The sequence below is a fragment of the Dromiciops gliroides genome, chromosome 4 (assembly GCF_019393635.1).
Source record: "Dromiciops gliroides isolate mDroGli1 chromosome 4, mDroGli1.pri, whole genome shotgun sequence".
In the NCBI taxonomy this organism is placed as follows: domain Eukaryota; kingdom Metazoa; phylum Chordata; class Mammalia; order Microbiotheria; family Microbiotheriidae; genus Dromiciops; species Dromiciops gliroides.
Genome location: NC_057864.1, coordinates 239,459,605 through 239,471,900, shown reverse-complemented (window position 1 = coordinate 239,471,900; position 12,296 = coordinate 239,459,605).

The window sequence follows — 12,296 nt, the reverse complement described above, 5'->3', positions numbered from 1 at the left end:
GGGAAAGAAATCTCTTTCCCCCTTACCAAGCCTCTTATTGACTTGATGAGTAGAGCACTGGGCCTGGAGTCAGAAGGACCTGAGTTCAAATCCTGTCTCAGACACATATTTGTTATGTGACCTTGGGCAAGTCACTTAACCTCTGTTTGTCTCAGTTAATTCAATGATAGGATTAGGATAGTAATAGCACCTATTCTCACAGGATTGTTGTGAGGATAAAAAGATAATATTTGTAGAAGCATCTAGCATAGTGCCTGGCACATAGTAGGCACTATATAAATGTTTTTTTCTCTTCCTTTGTCCCCTACAATTTCCAAATCTTAAGGCATGCTGTCAGAGGTCATCCAGTTGTAATAGGTGAGACTTTTATGTAATCCTTGTCCCGAAGTTTGTTTGTATGAGACACTTTCCTCATTGGCGAAAATGAAGGCCTTTCCCTACCTGAGGGGCAGGGTAGAGTTGGTGAGAGGTGAGAGAGCTTCTATTTTTGGCTAGTCCCCATCCCCTTCAGAAATCTTCAAGACCAATCTACTTTTTGAACTCATCAAGCATCAGTCCCCTTTGGTACTCTAATCTTTGGGCACTTTGGGCACTTCTGGCTTCTAGCCTCAAGAAAGAAAATGGAAGAAGTCAACTCCACTTCAAGTTGCAGAAGGAAAACACTCTAGGAAGACATGAAAGGAGTTGGCAGTATTCATCAAGTTCCTATTCCCAGTGTGAGAATCAGAGCACTACCAACCTGCTGAGAAAGATATTGCAGGGAGGCTCCGCCATGAGGAGAAAGCATGAGGTGACCTTTCTGGGGTGTCGCAGGTCAGATTGGTGTCCGGAAGTGATGTCTGCCACCTGTGGGTCGTGTCAATTGGTGTTACCACCCAATTAACTTGGAGCTGTGTGCAAGGCCGGCCCTGCTTCCTGTTTGACAGGAGGCTTCAAGGAGAAGGGACTTTCATCTGGACTTTGGGGTGGGGGCAGAGAACTTCACCTGGGCTGTTAGGGAAATGCAAGTTTTTCTCTCTGGCTATACCAAATAGATCCAAACAAGGGTTTTCTTCTCTCTCTCTCTCTCTCTCTCTCTCTCTTCTAATACACTTTAATAAATATTTAAAAGCCTAAACTCTTGCTAAAGCTTCTAATTTAAGGCGACTACTCATTAGATTTTAAACATCACAGCTAGAATTTTAGACCTTACACCAGACCGCTACACTAGAGACTACACGACATTTCCCTTTGGGTAAGATCTAGGATTCTCTCTCCTTCACTCTGTATTGTCTGATTTATATTCTCCTATGTATATCTTCTTGGATTTCTGTTTTGCTATGATTTGGATAAATGGGTTTCTTTGCTATTTGCTATGTATGTTCATTATTGTGGTGAGTGAAAGATGAAATGACTAAGGAAACAAAGGTTTGATCTTCTGGGAATATCAATTTATTAAGCAATGTATGTCAATTAACTAACAAAGCAGGACCAGACCTCCTCAGCTTAGGTCTGGACCCTAATACAGGAGAAGGTAGACTTTTATATATTAAAAACAATCATAGGGGACACCTAGGTGGCACAGTGGATAAGACACTGGCCCTGGATTCAGGAGGACCTGAGTTCAAATCTGGCCTCAAACACTTGACACTTACTAGCTGTGTGACCCTGGGGAAGTCACTTAACCCTCATTGCGCCCCCCCCAAAAAAAACCCCAATCATATAAGGCCAATTAAATTAAAAGGAAACAATACAACATTAGATAATCTGATTTCTACCTGGATGAAAGATTAGGGACTTTCCAAGTTCGGAGGAGAGTGAACAGGTGCAATTCCCTGAATTCAGAAAAAGAGGGGTCCTACTCTCCCCAGATATCTATAAATAATCAAAAGAATATGGAAACAATAACTGATTGATCAGTATGGGCCAGTTTTCAGCGGAGACATAGGAGTTCCTTGTGATATACAATTGTGAGAAAACTCCTTGTATCAGTCTTTGGATCTAACTGTGTTTCTGGTCAACACAACCTAGGCCTTTTATGGGGGCATTTTCCAAAATTGTTCAATCTACAAAAACAAACAAAAAACACTGCGGCAGAACTCTGAGCCAATGAACTTTATTAATGGGTCCATGGTCTCCTACAATGAAGTAGAACTCATATCTTCCTCACAATCTGAGATGCCCCCTTCCTACAGGGCCTTACTTGCTACCTGGACAATACAGGTAGAGCAGGCCAAAAATACAGTCTGATTGATGGGTAGACCTTGCCCTTGACCCTCCAGGAGAGTCTACACAAAATACAGAATCCCATTGGTTGACAAATGAGCTTGTAAGCAGACTTTAACAAACCTATCTTTACCTTCCAGGAGGTCCTACCAAAATTGAGGAGCAAGCTCATGGGTTTGAACTGATGAATGAATGTCAAAACATCTGCATGAACTCACAGGCTGGTTGAAGGGCATGCCACAGGCTGGCAACCAGGGTCACTCATTGGCTATATGCTTATGGTCATCTCCCTATATTGGGCAATACAGGGATGAAAGGGCAACAAAGATAGATGGAGGACTTTCCATGTAATTGAATCACTTCTGTCACACTGTCTTGGTCACCATAAAAAGGAATAACAAAGGTGGAGGTCTTATGATTAAGCAAGTGAATTTAAAATCTGTAGTTTACAACTCTGGGACTTAATATACAGAACTTATAAACACCACCCCTATGGAATCATATCCATATATTATGAAATATCACAGTGAGTGGGCCTACATAGCTAAGACAAAGCTAAAGTAGTCTAGTGCAGCTTGGCTTTAGAGTGCCACCTGGTGGCCTACCCAGATATAACATCACCACCCAATCCACCCATATACCCTTACTGCTCCTAATAGGAACATAGTTCAGGTATTCAGGACCAGTGCTGACATATTTGAAATGAGTCTCACTATATAGGGAGGTTTGAAATGATCACCAGATGAAGACAAAAAGCATCCATAAAATGTTTTTATTTTTTTAAAGGCATTAAGCAACATACTTTTTAAAAGAAAAAGTATCAGATGTAATCATTAAAACTAATATTATGGCCTTTTTGGATAAACCAATTAATAGCAGGTAATGTCCACCTGATTTTTCCAGTGGTGGACTTAACATATAAAAATAGTCTAACTCCATAGTTCATTATTTTGGGTCATAAGCAGCACATATGAAAAAGTAGCTCCTTTTCCCCCTTGTATCTCACCTTCCTTTAAGTCATTTACCAATCTGAAGGAGTTTATCTAGGATATCAATGCAGGGTTTCTATATTCCTGAGTAAACAATAGAAAGGCACTTTCACCTTCAAAGGTACTGAGCCAGTGGATCAAATGTAGGACCAAGTCTTTTCCTTTGGTATGTGACCAACATCTCTTTCCCATTTTGTAATATATATATATGTACCTTCATCTGTTAATAAAAGCTGATAGAACCCTTGAAAGAAGCATCTTGGTTTTCCCATCCCCTCAATTTCCTAATTTTTTTAGATTCCAAAAAGAATAGGAAATGTACGTCTTGGACAACCTTTAGGTCTTTTTTTTTTTTTTTTGCAGGGCAATGGGGGTTAAGTGACTTGCACAGGGTCACACAGCTAGTAAGTGTCTGAGGTTGGGTTTGAACAACCTTTAGGTCTTTAACATAAATGGGGTTATCTGAGATAGTTCTCGTTTTACTCACTCTGTTAGTGTGACCTTTTCAAAAGACAGTGGCCATGCTTTGTGAGAAGAGGCACAAATTTTTACAATCCATCAAGAAGAAAAAGGCAGAAATGACACCTGGCCAGGTGCTGAGCTGCTAATGAGAAGCAGTGAGAGGCACAGCAGTACCTTCCCTGTGAGAAGATACTGAGATAGCAGCTAACCACAGACCCTGTATCAAGGAAAAGTAGCCCAAAATAGATTAGCCTGGGTAAGATGGCAATCTAGAAAGTGGGAGCCAATGGTGGTGAGCCAAAAGAGTTTGCCCTATATTCTCTACTTTTGAGACCATAGTGGGTGATAACAGGACAACATTTTGGAGCATTTATCTCAATGGTCACAGTAAAGATAAAGCACAAAGGAAACAAAAGAAAGTGGGAAAGTTCAGACCCTACCACAAAGATACATGACTTACTTAAAACTATTGTAGGTTTTCTTTTTCTTTTCTTTCTTTCTTTCTTTCTTTTTTTTTTTTTGCGGGGCAATGGGGGTTAAGTGACTTGCCCAGGGTCACACAGCTAGTGAGTGTCAAGTGTCTGAGACCAAATTTGAACTCAGGTCCTCCTGAATCCAGGGCCGGTGCTTTATCCACTGCACCACCTAGCTGCCCTAAAACTGTTGTAGGTTTTAATACTGCACTTTGATTTTTTTTTAATTGCACTTAATTGAATTTATTTATTTTTAAATAAATAAAAGTATTTTATTATTTTCCAGTTATGTGTAAGGATAGTTTTCAACATTTATTTTCATAGGATTTTTAGTTCCAAATTTTTCACCCATCCTCCCTTCCCTCCTTCCTCCCCAAGACAGAAAGCAATCTGATATAGGTTATATATGTGCAATCACATTAAACATATGTCTGTATTAGTCATCTTGTGAAAGAAGAATCAGAGTACAAAGGAAAAACCTCAAAAAAGAAGGAAAAAAAAACAGCCCAAAAGTAGAAACAGTATGGTTCAATCTGCATTCATAATCCACAATTCTTTTTTCTGGATGTTGAGAACATTTTCTATCATGAGTCCTCTGAAATTGTTGTGGATTACTGCACTGCTGAGAAGAGCCAAGTCTATCACCATTGTTCATCACACAATGTTGCTGTTACTGTGTACAATATTCTCCTGGTTCTGCTCACTTCACTCAGCATCAGTTCATGTAAGTCCTTCCAGATTTCTCTGAACTCCTGCTCATCATTTCTTACAGCACAATAGTATTCCATTACATTTATATACCACAACTTGTTTAGCCATTCCCCAATTGGTGGGCATTCCCTCGATTTCCAATTCTTTGCCACCACAAAGAGAGATGCTCTAAATATTTTGTACATGTGGGTCCTTTTCCCTCTTCTATGATCTCTTTGGGATATGGACCTAGCAGTGGAGAGATAATGTCTCAGAGAATTATGTCAGGAGGGAAATTAATAGTGGACATCTTTAGGAATTCCTCTTTAAAGAATTACATACACCTTCTTGCACACAAATCCAATTAGAATATAATAATCTTTTATTTAGGTGCTAGAGAAAGTAACCAAGAGAGATAGACTCTCGAGGGGAGAAAACGGTTTAGAGACATGATTCTCTGAAACACATTTCTCCTCCAACAGAAGAAAAGCAAAAGCTTTTATAGACTGTAGATGGGGTGACCACCTGACAATGGAAAGTTCCCTTTGGGGGTGGGGAAAGCTTGAGTGAAGGATGGTGGTCTGGACTTCTGGAGTTATCTCTATCTCCTGGTACTGATCAAGCAGCAGACACACCTAAGGGGCTTATCTCCCTTACTTCTCAAGGTGTGTCTTTCCTTTAGTTTAGCTGCCCAGTTTAAACTGTAATAGTCCCAAATTTCTTGATATGTTCCAACCCCATAACATAAATGAAGGAAGTATGAGTTATATTATATAGAGAAAGTTTTTTGCCTCAGTAGTCTCCGAATTTGAATCATGGATTCTGAGAGAAGTTTGCAGTAGATTACCATACCCTACCCAATAAACGAAAATAGGGCAAGCTAGTCCCTGCTAGCTAGATGTGCAGTAGATAGAATGCTGGGTATAGAATTAGGAAGACTTCTCTTCCTGAATTCACATCCAGTCTCAGACACTTCCTGTGTGACCCTAGGCAAGTCACTTAACCCCGTTTGCCTTAGTTTCCTCATCTGTCAAATGAGTTGGAGAAAGAAATAGCAAACCACTCTAGTATATTTGCCAAAAATCCCAAATGGCATCAAGAAGAGTCAGACAGGGCTGAAAAATGCCTAAACAACAACAGACCCCTTCTGGGTCTCAGATAGTTATGAAGGGCCAAAGCCTGATTAAATTCATTTGCCTCATTCTTTTTCTCTCCAGAGGAAAAGCATCAAAGTACAAACACATGCTAGAGCTGGAAAGCAGGCAAGGAAGTGAGAGACTCACAGAAGTAAGTCAAGCTGAGTCAGGGAGAAGGGATGAATATCACTGTAGGGATAGAGAATTTTTTTATTAATAATAAATATTTTGATTTACAGTTTTGAGTTCCAAATTTTATCGCTTCTTCCCTCCCTCCCCTGCTCCCTCCCTGAGGTGGCAAGCAATCAGATATGGGTTATACGTGTGCAATTATGTAAAACATTTCCATATTAGTCATTTTGTACAAAAACACTTGAATAAAAAAGTGAAAAATAGCATGCTTCAGTCTGTGTTCAATCAATATCAGTTCTTTTTTTGGAGATGGATAGTATGTTTCATCAATAGTCCTTTGGGATTATCTTGGATCGTTGTATTGCTGAGAATAGTTAAGTCATTCACAGTTCTTCATCAAACAATATTGTTGTTTCTTTGCACAATGTTCTCTTGGTTCTGCTCACTTCACTATACATCAATTCATACAAGTCTGTACAGGCCTTTCTGAAGTCATCCAGCTTGTCATTTCTTAGAGCACAATAATATTCCATTACCATCATATACCACAGCTTGTTTAGCCATTCCCCAATTGATGAGCATTCCTTTGATTTCCAATTCCGAACCACCACAAAGAGAGTGGCTATAAATTTTGTACAAATACATCTTTTTCTTTCTTTTGGAATGTCTTTGGGATATAAACCTAGCAGTGGTATTGCTGGATCAAAGGGTATGGATAGTTCTACAGCCCTTTGGGCATAGTTCCAAACTGCTCTCCAGAGTGGCTGGATCTTTTCACAACTCCACCAAAAGTAGATCCCTTTCAACATCTAATATTTTCCTTTTTTGTTATATTTGCCACTCTGATAGGTGTGAGGTGATACCTCAGAGTTGTTTTAATTTGCATTTTGGGATAGAGAATGTTTAGAGGTCAGGGGAATGAGAATGGGGAAAGGAAGTGCTCAGAGGATTACAGAGAAAGGGAAAAAAATCCAAACAGATCTAGAAAATACATCAGGCTGAATACTGATGGAAAAATACAAGAAAAGACAGAGTGGGTCATTTTTCTAGCCCAGGATGACTTAGGGAAACAGAGGTCTGCAGACCCTGGGGATGGGGTCAAGCTAGGAGTGCTGTACTCAGAGGCTATGCACCAGAGTAAGTAAAGTCCCTCTGCTGGGGCACCCCCAGACCCGTACCAGTGTACTGTGATAGGACAGGTGCCAACTGGCAGCTTTGTGACCCACTACCCAGTTCCAGGTCATAGATCTAGGGCAAACTCTGAAAGGGAAACTGTGTTCCCCACCCTCACTCCCTCCACCCCAAGTTATCTCAGGTTCAGAAGCAAACAGTAGGGTGGCTCAGATCCCAGAAGTAGAGCAGGGTCTCAGCTCCAGCTTCTAACTCAATCTTATGACTGTGGAAGAATAACCAGGATGGAAATTTCAGACCAAAGTAGAGCCTGCAGTTCTGTCAATCTGAACAAGCAGAATTTTCCAGCTGCCTGATAGTGGCTGAGTCTAGGAGTCTATTACTGCTAAGACCCAAACTCAGGTCAAGAACTTACAGAACTCAGACCAGGGGGACAGCAATCAGATGTTACCCTGGATAAGACTACTTTGCCAGAATTGAAGGCTCACAGGTTCCTGGTTTGAACTGTTCCTAAGATCTTAGAACAACACAACATTCAATATCCTAAGAAAGCAGCAATTAGGACCAGGCCAGACCTTCATACAAAATTACACAGAATCTGGCCATAACATAAAGTCTGAATTCAGGAAACAGACTGGAAGAATAAGGAAACAAAATAAAAATCCCCTCTCTAAAAAGCTTTGTTTTTGTTTGTCGTTGTTGTTTTTGTGGGGGGATAATGAGGGTTAAGTGACTTGCCCAGGGTCACACATCTAGTAAGTGTCAAGTGTCTGAGGCTGAATTTGAACTCAGGTCCTCCTGAATCCAGGGCCGGTGCTTTATCCACTGTATCACCTAGCTGCCCCTACAAAAAGCTTTTATGATGCCAAGGATGCTCAGAACACAAACCCAGAAGAGAAGGACTTCAAAACATCTACCAGCAAAGCCTCTAAGAAAAACACTGTGGATGGGGCAGCTAGGTGGCGAAGTGGATAAAGCACCAGCCCTGGATTCAGGAGGACCTGAGTTCAAATTCGGTCTCAGACACTTAACACCTACTAGCTGTGTGACCCTGGGCAAGTCACTTAACTCCAATTGTCTCACAAAAACAAGAAAGAAAAAGAAAGAAAGAAAGAAAGAAGAAAGAAAGAAAGAAAGAAAGAAAGAAAGAAAGAAAGAAAGAAAGAAAGAAAGAAAGAAAGAAAGAAAAGGAAAAACACTGTGGGCACAAATTCAACTACAATTCCTGGAAGAAATGAAACAAGAGTTTTAAAAGGAATTAAAGGGCAGCTAGGTGGCGCAGTAGACAAAGCACCAGCCCTGGATTCAGGAGATCTGAGTTCAAATTCGGCCTCAGACACTTGACACTTACTAGCTGTGTGACCCTGGGCAAGTCACTTAACCCCAACTGCCTCACCAAAAAAAAGAAAAAAGAAAAGAAGACTTATATGAACTAATGCAGAGTAAAGTGAGCAGAACCAGAATACTTTATAGAACAATATGGTAAAAAACAAATTACTTTGAAAGAATTAGGAACTCTGATCAGTATAATCACCATTCCAGGGGACTAATGATGAAACATACTATTTGCCTCTTGATAGAGATGTGAAGAAGTAAAGAGTGCAAAATCAGACTTTTTTTTTTGACATGGCCAATGGGGAAATATATCTTACTTGACTATACATGTTTGCTACAAGGGTTTTGCTTTTGTTTTGTTCTCTGTTGGGAGGGGGAGGGGGAGATAGTAAAGGGAGAGGGAGTTTGCTGAATTTTTAAAAAATGGAATTGGCACAAAATGTGAAAATATATAACATAAAGAATTGATGGCTTTCAATACAGGTGTTTTTCTCTTTGCACAGTCTGGTATAATACAGGCAGATATCCAAACACTATGTAGAGGGGCAGCTAGGTGGTGTAGTGGATAAAGCACACGCCCTGGAGTCAGGAGTACCTGAGTTCAAATCCAGCCTCAGACACCTAACACTTACTAGCTGTGTGACCCTGGGCAAGTCACTTAAGCCCAATTGCCTTACTAAAAAAAAAAAAAAAAACACCAAACAATATGTAGAAGAAAAACAATGCTGAACTTGAAGTCAGAAGCTGGCATTTTAAGTCCTTTACTTTTACTAGCTATGTGACCCTGAGAAAATCACTTATCCTATCTGCTAAGCCTCAGTTTTATCATCTGTAAAATGGGGGTATTAATAATTACACTATATTCCTCAGAAGTTGATTTAAGTAATTTGTAAACCTTAAGGGGGATATGACCTGGACAGGTAGTTTCTTTGGAATAGGGTATTCCCACTACTAATGTAAGGTGGGCACCTTCTCTGCAACTTGTAGTCTAGAGCACTGACAGGGGAAGTTGGGACTTGCTCAGAGTCACACAACCAGAATGTGTCAATGGAAGGTTTTGAACCCAGGTATTTTTTGCTTTGAGGCTAGAGACTAGGTAGAGAAAGTGTCTCCTTTCAAGCTCATATATCCATTGGGTGGTCACTCTAGTGCAGTCAATAAGGGAGCTGGTAGTCGGGACTATGAAGATTTGGTATAGAAATGACATTAAAGAATAGGCATTACCATCTACTCTGCAGCTGTACTCTACACCGTGAAACTTTTCCATCTGACTTCCAGCTGAAATCTTCCATATATTGTCTGTCCCATTAGAATGAGAGTTCCTTGCTAGCAGAGATTGTCTTACTTTGTTTTTATATTTCCAGCATTTACCACAGTAAGCATACAATAAGCTTAATAAATGCTTCATTCACTCATTCATTCATTCTTTCATTCATATGAATAGAAAGATAGCTCTTCCATTCTGCACCGTAGTCAAAAAATACCAGCACTAGCAAATTAATTACTTTAACTGCATTTCAGCTGCCTCAGTCCCACGTCAAGGGGGGGGGGGCAGGGCAGTGCTGGAACTAGCTCTTACCTCTAGGCAGAGCCAATTGTTAACATTTCAGTGTGAGCATTTGCACTTCAGAAATCGACAAACGCTATAAATAAGGGATTGCTTTACTGGTTTGTTGATTGTCCAGACTTTTAAAAGTGTTTGGGAAAAAACGTTAATAATGTAGATTAAATTTAAAATTTGCATCAGGCATACTTTTTTTTCCAGGAGAGATGATGGCTAAACATTTATCAACACACCCCTAGAGGAGAGCCTCCTGCCAAGTAAAAGGTCATGACAAGTGATAAAAGACTAAAGTCGGTAAGCTTCTCGAGGGCAAGGTTTGTCTCATTCCCCGACGCTCCCTCCCCCTCCCCCTCCCCCTCAAAGGTTTTCTTATCTCCCTAACCGAGTCTTATAGCCCACTGGAGTCGCCTCAAGGAATGGAATGGATGCTGTCTAAAAGTGGGGCGGGGACAGGGTCGGGGGTTCCACCCTTCACCTCGCTGATTGGTCCAGGTCAGGTCCAGCTGCTCCAATAAGAACCACAATCGGAGCTCCCCCTTCGGTCTCTAGGCAGAACAGCCTAACTGTGAATGAATAGGAGAGAACCGGAAACCCAGCCCCGACGGGAAGCTGTTCAGAGGAGCTAGCAGAGCCCACGGAAAAGATCCCTCTCTACACCATCCCTCCTCTGCATGCAGGCATCTCTCTCTCTCTCTCTCTCTCACACACACACACACACACACACACACACACACACACACACACACACACACACACACACACACACACACACACACAACCTCTTCCCTCCTACCCTCTCTCCCTTCTTCCATCCCTTCAAGAGATGTCTTGGGTATTGCTGAGAAGCCAGGAGACTTCCTCTCCCTCAGGGCGGAGACCGAGACTCGGGGTAGGTGGAGGGGCTCTTAAGGAACCAACGGCCACTGGCCTGGGACAGGTACCTGTAGGCTGAGAGGAGGGGAGGGGCTGGAAGAAGGGGAAAGGCGGAGACTTGAGGGATAGCAGATTCTGCTGCTCTCTTCCTTCCTCCTCCTCTGCTGTTGCTGTTCCTGTGCATGCATCCCTTTGGTCTCAAGTTTCCCCTAGCATCCTTACAGGCCCTCCTTGCTACCCCATGAGCTCAAGCCCAGGGGCTGATCACGTGGGTCTCGTTCCTAAGACCATGTGCTTTGAGGAAACAGAAACAGGACAAAAAAATATATAAGGGGAAATTTTAAAAGAGAGAAGGCAAGGTGGAAAAAACTCCCTCCAAGTTGTCAAGAGACCTGGTTTCCAATCCAGGCTTTGCCACATCTGTGATCATGGGCAAATTCCTGGACTTCACTTTCCTCATTAGTAAAATGTGGGCTTTGGACTAGACCCAATTAAACATATTCATCGAGTTTTCGCTTTGTGGAAGGCATTATGTTCTCCACTAAGAATACAAAGATTTTTTAAAGTGACACAATCTCTACCTTAAAGGAGCTTACAGTCAAGGGAGGGGGGTTAAGTGGGAGGACAACTTGTACATACATGGACATGTATAATAACATACATGAACACGTGTAATAACAGACTGGAATGGAAGCAGTGGAAAGATCAAGACAAAGTTTTCTAGGAAAATTTGAGCTGGGAAAGAACACTTTGAGGGAGCTGGGTAATGCAGACTCAGAGAAGACTGTCTGCTTCTGGAAATAGATGGTAGGTGGTAGGAGTCACTAGTTGCTATTAAGGTTGCCATGTCTGGGAGCTAACTAGAGGTAGTATACACCCTCTTCAATAGGTGAAAGTGGGGGTGGGTTGAGGGAAGAATGTTGTGTGTTTAAGGAGGTCACAGTTTAAAGGCAGGATTCTTTTGGCATTGCTATGATAAGTGAAGGAAAAACTAGAGTAAGTGCCCTGGGTTAGGAATGATAAAAGGGGCCAAGCTCAACTCAGAGGTTGTATTAAGTATGTACTTACTATGTGTTAACTAGTGGGGATGTAAATGTAAAGAATTGTAACCATCCCTGCTCTCAAGCTTACATCTATATATTATTAGTTTCCTAACATTATATAGATACCAGTACAGCTTTTGGGATGAACAGCTGCTATTGTTCCTGCTACAAGGCTAGCCCAAATTCTTTTCCAGTAGGATATCTCAGATATTTTTCAGTAGTATGCTGTGATCTATTCATGCCCACCATACATCTCTCCATTT